Consider the following 15,724-nt stretch of genomic DNA (forward strand, 5'->3'; position numbering starts at 1 on the left):
TGCCAAGAAACCTCAGCGAGCTGCCTGCCATGTCTGGCAAACGCTTCCTCCCCGTCCGCGCACACACGCACACCGCGCCGGGGGGCAGCAGGGTGCTCACCCCGCTCCGTCCTCACCCCGCACCAGGGCTGGGGCTCCTCTCACGTCCCCAGGAAGGAGAGACCTGGGGAGAGCCAGGGTGACCCTGAAACATTTTGGGTCCTCCACAGGCCGGCTCCCCAGCTCCCACGGGGTTTGGAAGCTGTGTAAGCCAGAGGGCTCATGCCAAGGTTTACAGCAGATGAAGAGGAAGGCAGCGTGCTGGAAACGAGATAAGCGTTACTTGCACGTGCTTAGGGCTTTGTTTAAGTGCAAAAAAGGGGGTTGTGTCTGTGACACTGTTCCCATGTATCACACAGAGACAGAGACAGCAGACCTCAAGGGGTGCACTCCAATGAACCCTCTATCAAGGGCAGGGCCAAAAAGGAACAACCTTAAAATTAGAACAGGGCCAATGAAGGCACCCAAAGATGACAAATCCCACAGCAGGCAGGCTCCAGGTTTATGGGTGTTCTTCTGCCCAGCATTTAGCATTGATTTCATGTATTATTATTACATTCAGAATTGTCAAATATTGTGACATTTTTGTGAAGTTACAAATTTGTATCTGAGGTGCCTTGATTTTTTTTTGCTTTTATTTCCTGCTGTGTGAAATAGGAGGAGCAATAAAATCAAATCCTTGGAAACAAATGACAATTGTTTAACAGAGTCAAAAAAAATCTCAGCACCTCCCTAGCCTGCTTGTGCCACAGCTACTGCAGCACGGCTGCTCACACAGGTAGAACGGGCTCCAAGTCCGGACTTCCTCACTTTTATGGGTTTAAATTGGATCCCACTAGGTGTTTAAGGCCATTGTTGAACTGCTAACACATTCTGCAGCATGACTAACACCAACCGGGTTATTTTTTGTTCTTATTTGGCTTATTTTGGCTCCATCTGCCTGTCACAGCAGACAGGAGAAGAGAACAGAGCAGCACAGTGCCAGGTGAGTGACAAACACTGCTCTGGATGCGTGCAGAGCACAATGAGAGTTCACCAGCTACTGTTACTGAAAAGGTGTAGGGACAAGTGGCTCCATTCCCTGATCCGGTGAGCAAAAGGGATGAAAAGAAAAAAAAAAAAAAGAAGAACCACAGGGCACTGCCACAGAAGTTGAAGGAGCAAGGTGGCTACCCAGAAGGCTGGCTCCATCCCTCAGCAAGCAACTGCAGTGCCTCTGCTGACTTAGCTGGGCTCTTCTGCGTTTCCACCAATGGTCCTGGAAGCGATGTTTTGCCCCATGCTTCCAGGAGGTTGAGAAACCTCTTTTTTTTTTTTTTTTCCTCAGAAAAGCTACTGTCAGACTCTGGTCAATGGCACCCACTTAGCTAGCCAGAGTCTGGCAGCAGGACAGGCAAGCCCCGAAAGCAGGAGGCAGGCTGTGTGTTATCAAGCACCCTGTGGAACCAACATTTCCCCTTACCAGGAAGGATCTTTCGCAACTGGATGTCTCTGAATTATGGATTTGGGTAATTTCAGAACTCTCCCTCCGCGACCTCTTCCCTTCCTTGCCAGACTGTGTCTTCATCATAAAGGAGGAGGCAAAGTGGGTCGGGAACATCACTAATGGCATGGAAAGAAGTGGGAGAGACTTCCCAAGAAATTCAACCACACAGCTGGTTCCAGGAGCCCCTCCCTGCACAACTGCAGCTCCCAAAGGACCCTGGAAGCAGCTGGCACGCTCATCCTACCTGGAATCTGAGCAGGACGCTCAAGCACTCCAACCTCCACGGCCAGAGAGCTGTCACCCCAGCAGCCACGGGCAAGCTTTTGGACAAACATACATCTGTACTCTTAGACAAATCTTCCTTAGTTCAATGTATCACCAAGTGTGCTTCAAAATGCTCCTTCTGCTCTCCCATTAATTGTCTAACAAGATTCCACATGGGGAGTCCTGGTAACTTACAGTGAGCAATTACTGCTTGCAGTTTCAAATTGGAAGCAATCAGCTACACAAGCCATCAGTCCATGTCTATTATGTGCACACACCCCAGGGGCTGGCACAAGCCACTGGACTTGGCATCCAAGGTCTCACAAGCTCTACTGGCACAGGAGAAGTCCAAATCTGTTCTCCTACCTATGTACTTGTTGGTGTGAGTTTACAGTATTCAGCTCAACAACACCATGATTTTCTTGCTAGGAGCCAGATCAGAATCAAGCTTCAAATATTTTTTCACAGGAGTCCTGAGAAGGCATGAAAAAAATATTGATAAGGTATCTCTATTTCACATGTGGACACGGTGAAGCTGGCAGAATAGGAAGAACAGAAGAGACCTCTGAAATCAGCGAGTTGGAGCACCCTGCCCTTCCATTTAACACTTCACAGTATTTGAATTTGGTATTACAGACAAAACACAGCCTGAATCATCGGGTCCCCTGATTACGGTCACACACTGTGGGTCCACTCAGCATTCCTGAAGAAGGCAAGGGGAGGTGAATCAGGGCTGGGAAGAAGGAAGACAGACCCAGATTCCTGGATCAAAGGCTAGCTCTGTCTGGCACAGTAATCAGTTCAGCCTTGGGTTACCTACAGATTAAATATTTACTGCTAAACAGCAGAAATATCGTATAATCCATCCGATCACAGGACTAATCCTCTAAAACTGACCCTCAAGATTTTGGCTGCCTCTTTAGCAACCTCAAGGACTGTATCAGCCTTGATATCTTAACCAACTCTCATATAGGGTCCCATGATACATGGCTCTAGATGATCCTTTCCCAACCCACTTCAACACAAAAAGGGAACTTGGAAGATGCACTGAGTTTTGCCATTAGAGAAGGGATGGTTTCCTTAAACCTGCCTCCTGAAATCGTGGCATTAAATGATAATCTCTACTTTTTTCTTGCCTTTTATTTTGCTGATTTTTTTAAATACATTTCCTTTCTAAGAGATACAGATGTCTCTGATATGGGACTTGAGCCTCAAGGCAACATTTGGCCTTTTTTGGTTTATTTTTAATCTCGAGATTTATGAGAGGTGGCTGACTCATGTTTTGGCTGGCAAAGCCAGACTCTTCTGAATAACTGCATCCTAGCTAGTTTATTAAGATCAGTTTTCCCACTTCTGTTTGAGGTGTTGGTGATGCCATTGACTGCTGCAAGAAAAATGCAGATCTTTGCCTTGGATCTCAGGTAGGTAAAAGGCCAGACGTTTCCTTCTTCAATCCCAATTTCTGGCACGTGCACCCAAAGAGAAAGGTGCAGATATATCAAGTTTCCCAGCACCGCTCAGCTCTATCAGCTCATTCAAGCATCTCCTCCCACAGGACAGCTCCACCCTCAGCAAAAAGCAAGAAACCCTACACACACCAGGGCTACTGTGACTTGTTAAGTATGGTTTTGCTTCGCATACCCCAATTTCCTTTCCAGCAACGCACCAAAAAATTACTGAGGAAAGGGTTTGTAGCTGAGGAATTCAGTGAATGATTAACTCCATCCTGCCGATTAACCATTGCTCTCCATTCCCTCATGCCTTGCAGAAACCCCGCTTCCGGGTAGCGAGGCCATGCCAAAATCTGATATCCCGTTGGTTTTGCCTGTAGAGCGGTCAGGTGATACAGACGGTGCTGGCTTTGAGCTAAAAGACATTAAGGGCAGTAATGATTAATCCAGAGCCCCGGCACAAACTCATGGCAAAATGTTGTTCCTCCCGTCTGTCACTCCAAACTTCTCTGAACGAATCCTGCTTCCTGGAGGGCAGCACAGAGGAGCAGTCCCCACACAGGCAGGGCCTCCACGCACACCAGGAACAGGGTCTGGAGCAAGGACAGCTCTTTGCAAGGCACCAAAAGAACACGGTAACTAGGTGTTGCTCTCCTCACTCCAAACTGAACCACATCTAAGCCATGCTGTGCTGCATTCAGGGCTAGGACAAGACTGATTACAGCTCTCCCAGTCTGAAGATGCCCTAGAGCAGCGGTGCCTAGATGTAATCCTGCACTCCCACCATGACATCTTCGTGTCAGATCGGCCCCATGTGCATTCGCAAGCCCACATTTATCGCACTCAGCTGCACCTCAGAAGCTCAGGAAGGCTCAGGGCCTGGCTCTGACACACGCTGCCAGTAGGACTGCAAGCAAGTCCCTCACTCCCTGCGCGCATAAAGCTTTTACTGCCTTAACCAGCTGTAAAACAGGAAGATTTCCTTTTTATTTTGCCTTGTCTATCTCTATTACAAGATCCTGAGGATAAAGTCTGTTATTCTGCACATCTGTGTATGGTACCCAGCACTACGAGGTCCCAGTCCTGACCAGGGCTCACAGCAGTACACACACAAATAACAATTTCCAGAGCTTTGGGTCTTTTCTGCAAGCCCACACATACCATGCAAGGTACCATGCCACGGAGATACAACTGAGTCTCTGCACTTTAAACTGAGCTTTACATACAAATAGATACCAGCACTGCTGATATGTCAGGAACTTACTCCACCAGCTTCTTCCTCATCATCCAAAGACTGGCAGTAGGTCAGAGGCCTGAAGGCCCTGTTCTGCTGTCAGGACCGAAAGTCTTTGGGCCCAACACTAAAAGTCCTGAAGTTCCCACTATAAGATGGGCTGTAAAATTTTACAGGCATCTGCTGAAAGCCACTTACTTCCACAGTCTGTCATCAAAGTCCCTGGCATAAAGCGTGACATGCGAGTAAATGGCTATTGTACACCCACTGCTAGGGCTGGGTTTCATCAATTAGTGGTGCTGAGTCCCTGTGCAGCCTCAGCCCGTGCACCAGAATAGATGTCTGCTGAGGCTGCTCAACACCAGGACCTCCACAGTGCACTCAGGTCATAGCTAAAGCTGTATATTGAGAGCTGAAATATGTGGACTCCCAGTGTCCCAAGACCCAAAAACCCATCCTCGCGGTATGAGAGTTGGAATATTTCATGGGCTGCACACGCTGGCAGCCAAGCAGGGTTCAAGAGCAGCCCTTGCTCAGCACAGCGTGGTGCCCCTGGAAGGACGGGCAGGACTGACACACTGCTCGGCAGAAGCCAGGACCCGATGCTGCCAAGGCCAAGGCTCTCACCCATCTGTGGCCTGTGCAGAAACAGACTCACAAAACACAAGTCACCCACGCTCTTCAGTTCTGTAGATTAATTCAGTGACATCAATCTGATGGGACTGTTCTCACGGCCACACCACACACACAGCTCTGTGCTGACGCTCTGCCACTCACGGCAAGCTCGTGTGCTCCTCAACAGGCTGTCAGCACCGCCTGCGCTGCCGCCAGACTGCCCGTGAGACGGGAAGAATTAGGGCCCCGAGAACTTAAAAGAAACAAGTGTAGTAGTTGAGCTGCTGCCAGAAGGAGATCTGGGACCTATCCCTGCCACAGGCCTGTGTCTCATCTGAACAGTAAGCTCAAGGCTCCTGCTGGGGGCTTTTATTCCTCTAGATTCAATGAAGAAAAAAAAAAAATGCTGCTGCTGAAATGTGTTTCACATTGTAAAAGACAACCCCCCTCCCTCTGGACGGCCACACTCCAGGCTGCAGTGGCAGCAGCGCGGCCGAAACACGGCTGTTAGTGCCCTGCAGTCAGTTTGATTAGGCAGAGGATCAAGGCGTCCTCGCACTCCCAGTAGGAATACCGAAGCGCACCCCTAAGGAGGTGGGAAGGGGCAGTCTCCTCTCCCTGTAATCAGCCATCATTAAACAAACAACCAACAGCAGGGATCCCACAGTACGCGCCACAGCCAAGAGCTACTGACTGCCGCATCCCGGACCTGCACGGTGGCGGCAGGCCCAGCTCCACAGCCCGAGGCTGGCAGCTGACTCGGCCCCATGGGATGCCCAGCCCCAAACACAGGGCTCACAGCACCCCTACCCTGCAGCCTCACGGCGAGGTGTGTACAGCCTGGGGCCCTGCGTGCCCAGCAGGTGCCAACTGCTCATGGAACAGAGACCACGGCGGTGCAAGGCAGGAAAGGAGGCGGACACCCCGCAGTGGCTGCAAGAGGCTGCTTGCCCCAGACCTGCTGCATGAAGGCACCCAGGAGGGTTGCGTGGGGCCAAGGAACAGGGCTGGGCCATTAACACCACAGATACCTCCTCGCCTCGTCTCCCAAGGGGCATGGGGGGATAGCACGACAGAGCCAGAGCTGCCTCACGGCTGCGTAAGATGGCTGCTGGCGTGTCAAAATGGCGCCTGGCTGAGGTGGGGTGCTCGGGAGCAGCACTGCAGAACGCAGTGAGGATCAGAAACGTAGCCAAAAGCCTGATATGTGGGCACAGACAGTCCTGTCCCAGCAGCACGGCTCTGGCCTTGTACAGCCACCTCTGCAACTTCAGCCTGGGGCTGCACTGCTCCTGGTGAGGAAATCAGCCCCATCCCATGAGGAGCCCGCAGCCATGATCTGCTCGGGAGCTGGCACCCTGGAGCCAGCACAGACTTCGTATTTGGGGCTGGGATGTCACTGCCTTGAAGCTAAAATAAAACTGGGCGGCAAACCAGACTCTTCTCTTTGCAGATGTGTTCAAAAGGAAAACGATGGCTACAGCAGCACAGCGAGATCCAGCTGGCTCCAATACCTGCTGCACTGTACGTACCAGCAGAGTGCAAGGCTGTGTGCTTCATTTGGGAGATGACAACAGGGTGGCGCTGAGGCAGGAGGGCAGGAGCAAGGTCACAAATAAACCACCAAAATGAGCAAAAGCCTGTGTTTTGCTGTCCTGCCCTGTACCTTGCTCAGACCGCAGAATCAGCATCCCGAGAGTTGGTACAGGACATTGTTTCACTGCCTTCTCACAAGGATGGCAGAGCACCAAGCAGTAGGAATTCGAAAGCCAGGGCATCTATCCAGCAGCCACACATTTAAGCCTTCCACAAGCACTTAATTCCCATAAATAACCACTACAATACTCCCATGAGGCAAGGACGCATCAGCCCCATTGCTCAGACAGGGGAGACTGAGTGCAGCCGAGTCAATGACAGCCCAGCCCACGCAAGCAGGGTCAGAACTGAAAACAAAAGCAAGAAGTCCTGCTTTCCCCTGTGTTCCAGCTGTTAGACAACACTGCCCCCAGTAGCTCGGCTCTCTTCCCAAACCAAGGTATGCACTTCGATTGCCTGATTGTGGAGGGGAGAAGGACAGAAGGAGAAACAAATCACAGCCTTAAGCGTGCTGTACACAGCCTCCAGGGCTGCTGCAGAACTTTGCAATTTCAGGAATTGCCTGGCAAGCCAATGCACAAAACACTGACTCCACTTTCATTTCCCCTCTCCTTAGGAGAGGACAGGAGTCGTCAGTGGGCACAGGGACAAAAAGGCCTCCATGTTGTTGATCACACCAACCACCAGCAAGAGGAGAGGATTTGGGGTAGGGCTGCAGGCCCTCAAAAGGTCCAGTGCACTCCAATGACTTGTGAAGTGTCTTTCCTAAATAGCTAGAGAGTTTTGTGTCCTGCGGGGGTGTTGGAGATTATTTTTCAAATGTAGTTTCCTCTCCGATTCTCTCCAAAGTTATGGAATCATGCTACAGACTTGGAGTTGTCAAAGTTAATCCAAAGGAAGCCAGAATGTAGCAGCAGGCCTTGCTGGCTTGTTTTACAGATCTGATGGCTAGCTGTAATTAACCTTTTAAATGCTGCAAATTCTACATCATGCTGGAGGGCAATCCTCCAACCCAGCTGGCTGCATAACATAGGGCACTGCACTCAGTGCAAAAAAAAATCCAATGCACCTTAAATTGTTGGTTGGATCAGATGCAATCTGTGAGTGTGATCAGAAACTAAACTGTCCAAGGACGGTGACATTACCACCCTTACCATTTACTCTCTTGCAAGCACTGGAGAGGCAGAAAGCTTTTCAAGAAATGACTTGCTGCTGGATGCAATGACTGAAAGCAGGGGCAGCTGTGAGGGCCAAAGGCCTCAGAGTTCAGGCTCTGACTGTCATGCTACTGGAGTTGTTTTGTCTTGTATGAAGTAAAAAATCAAGAACTAATGATGCTGTTGGCACTCCCTGTAAAAAATGGGGTGTGTCTTCTTTCTAAATTAAAACTTGGGAATTGTATTCTGTCGGCCTAGCAGAGCCTCAAGTACCACCCAAGCTTTGTTTCCATGGTCCTGTCCTAGTATGTTCTGTGCCCTACAACAGCTTTATTGCACAAAGCAGCAGCATTTTTTTTTTCTTTTTCTTAAGGAAAGCCTTTTCTCACTGCTGGTGTGAACCCAATCCACCACTTATATTAGCTACAGCAAATTTTCTTAATGCAACTGAAAGACTAACAAAGTCTGTCAGCCCCTTCTAGCTTTTGTCTTACTACCTTTGTTTTGTCTTCACTCGCTTTTTTTAAAGACTTCTGATACAAATTTTGTACTGATCTATTCAATCAAGGGTTGCAAATCTAGACAAAGTTCAGGACATGAAGCCAATGACTTCATGTTTTCCCTCGGTTGGAGTAAAATAACGTTCCCACACTCTGATAGAAACCTTTGATCTGCACAGATTTAATTCATTACTTATGAATTTCTGGCCAATGTCACCGCTCATTTCAGTGGCTCTCTACTTGCAGTCACCTCCTGTGTCTAGAAGGACACAGGAACCTCCCCCTATTCCCCACTTTTTTTTTTTTTTAAATGCTGTGGTGAAACAGCTGAGACGGGATCCCAACTAATGGATTCACAAACTTGTTGCTTATGTAACAGTTCTCTTCTAGAAAATCACCAAGGTAGCAATAATGAGCTGTCCTCTAAAAATGCTTCACAGAGGGCTGGTCAGGAGCCAAGATATTTTTCCAATGGAAGCTCTACTCCCGGGGAATCACCCTGCCTGCACAATCCACAGCCCTTGGTCAAGACCCGTCCCTTCACTATGCCTGCACAGTGCCTGTCCTATGAGATCCCAGAAGTGGTCCAGCGATACGAAATAATAAAGGTGCCGGTTGATTGCTCCTTCCATATCCAAACTTCCTTGTCTGAAACTCACTCTTTCCAGAAGGCTTTCCAACTCTTTTCATTTGGGGTGAAACAGCTCTGCTGAGGGTCAGCTCCATGCCGTGGGCTGCACACTATGCTCACTGCACTGTTGCAGGCAGAGCAAGGAGCCTTTCACGACACCTTCCCAATGCTCCTGTGCAAGGATCTGCCTGTGGATGATGAGACATTGTCCCCAAATCCCTGTCCTCCTCTTTCCGATGAAGAAAGCCAGCTTACGCAGAGGTGTCTGAGGGAGCGAAGAGCACAGCTATGCGCAGAGGATGTGGCTGCAACACTTGTCTTGGAGACTCTCTACTCTGCATCTCATTGCGGTTTCTGACTGTTCCCATAGCTCTAAGCCCTGGGAGAGGAAATGCGGCACATATGCTCTGTGCTGGGAGCACACATCACAGGATGGGGCCCACAATTATCTTTTTATCACCCCATGAACAACCTGGCACTGGCTAAAGAGCCTGGCTCAGATGGTTCTCCCTGCTCTCAAACAGCTCCATAGCCTCTGCACGTGAAACCTGTGAAGCAACAGCACAGAAGCAACCCATGAGGCAAAACCCACCAATATTCATTCCCTTTCTGACAGTGCTCCAGTCCCTGCTACCAGCAGGACAGGGGGTGCTGGCACTGGGCCCCATGCACGGCACGGGGTGCTGGGCCCCCACCACACACGGTGCTGGGCCCGTGTGCCAGCACGGGGGTCCTCCTGTCAGAAACGTGGCATATGGGAGCGTCAGCAGCGGAGACGGGAATCGAAACATCTGTTTTATCCAGGCCACGCTTGGAAAGGCTCAACTGTATTCAGCCCTTAAAACGTAACCAGCCCAGCTGTGAGGCAAGCCGATGAACACATGTACAAAAATAGCCACTTCTGGAGTACTCTTTCAAACAACGTGAGTTTGCCCTAGGAAAATAAATACATTAAAAAGAACAATGTTTTTTTCAGCTCTTAGAGGGACCCGTGTGCTCACATGGCTGCGGCACGACACCGGGATCCCTCTGGCTTAGCCCTGCATTCCTCGCACGCCCCTGCTGCCTGACAGCTCCCAGCCCCGGACCTGCCTGCGGCGCAGCACGAGCACAAGGTCCTGGTGGGACCAGGCACAGAGGCTCCTACCAACCTGACCTAAACCAAAATCCGCACGCTTTGGGCCGGACTCACTCCACCCCCTTCCCGAGGCGTGGCTTTGAGAGAGAAACTAACAGCTTTGGCCAACGCAACAGCTCGGCCGGGCTCTCGGCTCTGCTTTCCCAGGCTTAGCTGTTCCCCGGGTCCCTCCCTCAGGAGGACTCAACCCACACCCTAGATCCTCTTTTTAGAGAGCCACTCCCACCTCTCCGACATGGAGCATTTGCTGCAGCAGAACCTATTTAACCCGTTCCCAGCACAACCAGTGCCCCTTGACCAGGCAGGGAAAGATGTTTACGGAATCCCATCCAAGTCCCCACACAAGGGGAAGGAAGCAGAGGCTCCACCGCCCGTCTCAAAGCTGCAGAGAAAAATGCTCTTTTGCTTCTGGGCTCTGCAGAAATCTGTCTCCCTGCTAGAGGAGCCCAGAGCAGCGTGGATGCTGCGGGAGCCAGGGCCGAGGTACTGCCAGCAGATGTTGCAACGAGCAGTGAGGAGGCGACTGCGGGGATCTGCGAGCACCATCAGCGGCTCTGCCCGGGAAGCGGGCACACGTTCCACCCGAGGCTACAAACTCCACCCTGGAAATCAGTTTCAAACCAGCGATTAGATCTCACAACTTCATCACAGACATGCAAAGTAGTATTACACCGAGGCAAATGTGTTTTTGATACAAGTAGTTGTCTGCATAGGAGGGCAGAATGCAGGTGACCCAGCTAGCTAGAAGAAATAAGGGCATGGGATGCTGCCCAGGCGCACTTCCAAATGAATAGGAAAGGACTGGCTGGATCCTGGCCTGGAGCCACAATTTGTGTCACTACAGATTGCCCCGTAGGCACATCAAAACCCAGAGCTGCTGCGGGCCATCTGCTGTCGGTCGGCACAACCTCCTGATCGTGCTGCAGCAAAGAGCAGAGCCAGCACCTCCAGCACCACGCTGCTGGGGCAGCCCACGGCTCCAGGGCTGGAGGCAGAGCAGGACCCAGCGTTAACACTCGTACACCCCGACTGAAAAACACCCTGGGTGGGAGATGCCCTGCTACGAACTGAACATCACTTCTCCTCCATTGAGCACTGCTACCAAACCAGCCTGTCACACTATCTCACCGCAGGTTTCCAATTAAATTAAAAATGACACTGCATCGGAGACAACAACACACACCACATCTGAAGCTTCCTCTCTGATCTCAGTTTATTAAAATTTTTACTAGACCTGATGCCGGGAAGCCAAAGAGATGTGCTTGTTCCTAACCTGAGCAGAACTATTTTTACTGTCAGACAGGCAGGGGACAGCTGACTCCAGAACACTGCGCTTAGTTTGTTCTGATTATCTCTGTTTAAATTCAGTGGTAGCACATCATTACATTGATGCAATCTTTTGGGAGAAAGGGAGCAGTTGGAAAAGTGAGGACAAAATCTGTTTACTGGTCACAGTTCCTATAATTTACCACAAATGCTATGGATGGTCAACTTGGATGTTGCTGAACCTCTTCCTGGCCATAGTTATCCTTTAAAAAACGGGAATGGTGGCAATTGTGTATTTTTGCTTGCTGTGCTCTTTGCAAAGCAAAAACCAATGTTATGTTTCAATTTGATGTTTTTAGTTTTGGCAAACAGAGATTTGGCAAACAGAGAGGCCGACACAGATTCAATGTCTAAGCAAACAACAGCCCTTTGATAAGAAAAACAAGCTAATTGTTCAGTGCAAACGTGGGTTAAGGACTAGGGACCGGGGAGGTCTGATGTCTCCTGTTGGCCAGGCAGCGACGCGCGGCAGGGCGTGTAGGTGGCAGAAGCTGCAAGGGGAGCGCAGCCGGCAGCTCTGCAGCCCAGATGTCGCTCGCCAGGCCTTCAGCTCGATCTCAGCAAGACCCCTGTGAGAAGGGTGGGCAAAAAAAAAAAAAAAAAAGCAAAAACTCTTCTGAACAGCAACAGTGCCTCGGGTGCTGCCCACCAGCAGAGCGCCAACTTCACACCGTGGAAGGGACAGGAATGTTCTTTTTGAGCCCGGCAGCGACTGCCCAAACCCTGCTGTTGGCTATACGGGGACTATTTCACAAGTGCCGTGTCCCCCACATAAGAGTGAGAAGCTCCATACAGCTCCCAGCTGGGAGAAACATCTGGGGACATGTGGGGTAAATACATGCAAGACACGAAATCAAGCTGAACTGCAATGATCAATCAAAAGACAACAAAGCTCGAAGAAATGAGAAAAGGATGACGCAGAGACCTAGCATGGAAACCACAGCGTGGAAACTGCGGCATGACGAGAGAAAACAAGGGATTCCATTAAATGGCAAGCAGGGAGCGAAGCATCAACAAACCAGATGAGTCTGTTCCAGCCCACCTTCCGATCGAGGGATTTTCTGCTTAACCCCCCCCCCCTGTACAGGACAGTGTAACAAAGCAGCTGGGTGAAACCTGAAAGAGACCTGGAGGGGGCTTGCCAGCAGGAGGAAAAAGGCAGGACTGGGCCCAAACTTTTGCTCCAGTGAGGGAAAAGCCACAGATAGATTGAGACACCACCAGTAAACTTTAATATCGGAGGAATTAAGAGGAGAAAAATCAATGTAAAAACAGTATCAGGTAAAAAAATAAATAAACCAGATGTCAAAGGAACCCCGAAACACAAGGCGAGCACCGCCACAATCCTCTCTACTAATACCAGAAGTTATCACACCCCTGTAATGTCTCCATGGTGTACAGGGGAAGGAATTACTGCTCCAAAAGCTCCCCTGGATTCTCCAAGGTAGGGCCCTCCAGCTACTGAGATCCCACGGCAAAGAATTGAGCCACGAGCAGCATTGAGGTGTCTATTTTATTGCATTTACCAAGAAGCAGGAACACCTGCAACCACCACCCCTCCGGTGGATGCCTTTTCTTCTACTACATCTTTAAACACCAGCAAAAAACGGCCAAGGTTTCCAGGTAAACTTCTCAGTCATGGGATCAGCACTCAAACTTCCCTGAAACTGGAGGAAGCAGCATAATAAATAACCCGAACCTCATGCTCATGCCATTGCTGTGATGGCATCACGGTGACACTTCACTAACACCAGAAACCATTAGGCTCTGATGGAATAATACAGAATTGCCTCCTTGTTTGGTGCTTTAATTGCATTTACAACTTGCTTACGTGATTGGTTCCTTCCACAGGCTGAATGAATCTTGTTTGCAAAATATTTATCTAGCACCTCATTTGGGCCTTTTTCCCCTCCAAAATTCCTTACAGAAGAGAAACACAGCCTTCTTTTCACTAGGGATACGGCTTCTTATGAGAATGACATTCCAAGTTATTTACGTTTTTTCTAGAAACAGAAGTTAATCTATTTTGCCTTTGTAGACTGGACGGCATTGTACAGACACTCTGCAGCTTGTGGTTTTACTTGAACTGGATTTGAGTTTTAATCGGATTTTTTTTTTTTCCAATAGCTTTTGAAGACACCTTGAGCTTTGAAAAAGCTTTTACCGAGTCATATAACAATACCAAAATCTACTGACCATTGCCAACTCTTGCAATTTAAAGACTTATTACAGACTGTAGGTTCTTGAATCACGAAATCTGTTTATTTTTAGGAGGTTTGCTTAGGTGAAGTCACCAGCTGGGCAGCATAACCCCAGATTCCTTGCCAAATCTACAAAAACAAACAAACAAACAAAAAAATCCCCTACATTGAGTTTTGTATGAAAGTTATGAGCCCCCAACTTGCAAACCTTACACAGGCGTGTGGCGATAGCAGAGCCGCTCTGATATTTTCACCTTCTCTTTCTTCCCCATCCACAAATAGTGCTCCACAGTAATGAGGGAGGAAAAATTAGGGACTTTCAGCTCTACAGTCTTACAAATTGAGATTCTAATCTCCACTTCAAAACTACCGCGATACTAAAGAGATGCCAGAAACAGTCAATATTTGCAGGGGAAAGTCAGAAAATCTTTGTGAGGTTTATTTCCAGCTGAGGAACGAAAGAGGCGACACCGTCTCATGAAACAGCCAGGTCTGAAAGTAAACGTGAGCAAAACCCGGTAGCCCTGAAAGCAACGCATCCGAAAAGAGATCAGAGCAGAGCATTTCTCAGATGAGGAATCTCAGAAGCGCAAACGCTGCCACTTGAAGCTCAGTTGAAACTGCGCTCTTGAAGCACAGTTTTTACGTTGTCTGCAGTGCAGACACTTTGGAAAAAAACAGGCTCTGCTCCTGCCTCCAGCCTGCACTTGGAAAGCCCGGCTGCAGCAGCGGGCTGGGGCCGACATCGCCGCTCGGTCTGCCTGGACACTGCTCCCATTACGGCTGCGAGCAGCAGAGCTTATTTCCCTAGTGATTCCTCCATGGGACATTTCTGTACTCATAGTAACAGCGCTGCTGAAGTTGGCATTTTGTTTGTCAGAGTTGCTAGGTCCACAATGCCGGATACAAGAGGAATTCATTTCCTAGGCCTTACTTGCACAGTGTGGCACGCTGTCACGTTTGCTTAGTGCAACCGCTGGCACACGCCTGCCGCAGAATCAGGGAGCTTTGGTGATGGTAATTTTCTGAACTCTGCCTTCTTAAAGGCTGTTTTCATTTCAGGGTAATAAAGCAGCAATATTTTGTGGAGATATAATTTTTTTCCTCTAATGAGAGGACAGGCAGCAAATTATTAAAAGCCTTATTTACCTCATTTAATGGTGTTCAATAAAAGAAATATGAAATACGTAGATAAAAGCAGTTGCATAACCTCACTCTGTCATGAGCCAGCGTCCCTCTCACCCCAACCAAAACTCATCTGCAAATCTTTCATGGCTATAACAGCACCCTAAGCGCACCTGCCTTCTTTCTCATTGCCAGGAGATCAACCAGGGAAGTAAACTGCTCCCCAGAGGACACCTGCGTGCCACTGCAGACCACTTCAGCACATCTTCACCAGTCACTAGAAGATTAGCAGCACGTTTTTTCAGCTGAGCTGTGACTACACGCACCAGACGATCAGCTGGCTGACAAGGGACTTCGCCATCCGTCCACTACAGGCTGATGGCCCTTCCTCAGCGGAGCAAAGCTCTTCCCTTAACCTTAACACACTGTTCTCACCAGCACTGTAGTTATCTCCCCATTAAAAATGGAAGAAAACATCAGTAATGCCACCCTGCAGTTTCAGTCGATTTGCTTTAGTAGCTTCCCGTTTCTCACACTCTGGACACTTTTTGTTGACCTGCCTAAGCTTTATGTCTATCATCAATTTGTCATTGCATAACAGGATCCAATCCTAAATGGTCTGGGAGCTTTTATAACTCAACACCTTTGAACAACAATAACATAAGCAGTCTCAAACACTTAATACCAAAATTAATAATCCTAGAAAGACACTCTAATAGCCCCAAATCCTTAAGCAGCCAAAGGAGCGAGCTATCACAGGCAGTCTTCAGAAGGCTGCTCGACAAGTGACCAGCAAAGCCCTGGCACGTTCCACCTCTGCTGCGACGGCACATTCACCCTCCGGAGCAGCAGATCCAGAAGTCTAACTGACAACAGATAATGCAACCTCAGAAAGCCCTCGATAAAAGTCAGCCTCTCCCAGTTAGGGACTTTCTGCACAAAACAATGGTTTTCTTTGGAA

At 49.2% G+C, this 15,724-nt stretch overlaps 1 protein-coding gene across 2 annotated transcripts in view; it reads right to left on the reverse strand.

Moving 5' to 3' along the window:
* The window catches only part of PKD1 (polycystin 1, transient receptor potential channel interacting), an 84,214-nt gene that overhangs the window by 66,888 nt on the left and 1,602 nt on the right, over nt 1–15,724 (reverse strand). The window lies entirely within an intron of this gene.

Source organism: Anas acuta, chromosome 15 (genome assembly GCF_963932015.1).
Source record: "Anas acuta chromosome 15, bAnaAcu1.1, whole genome shotgun sequence".
In the NCBI taxonomy this organism is placed as follows: Eukaryota; Metazoa; Chordata; class Aves; order Anseriformes; family Anatidae; genus Anas; species Anas acuta.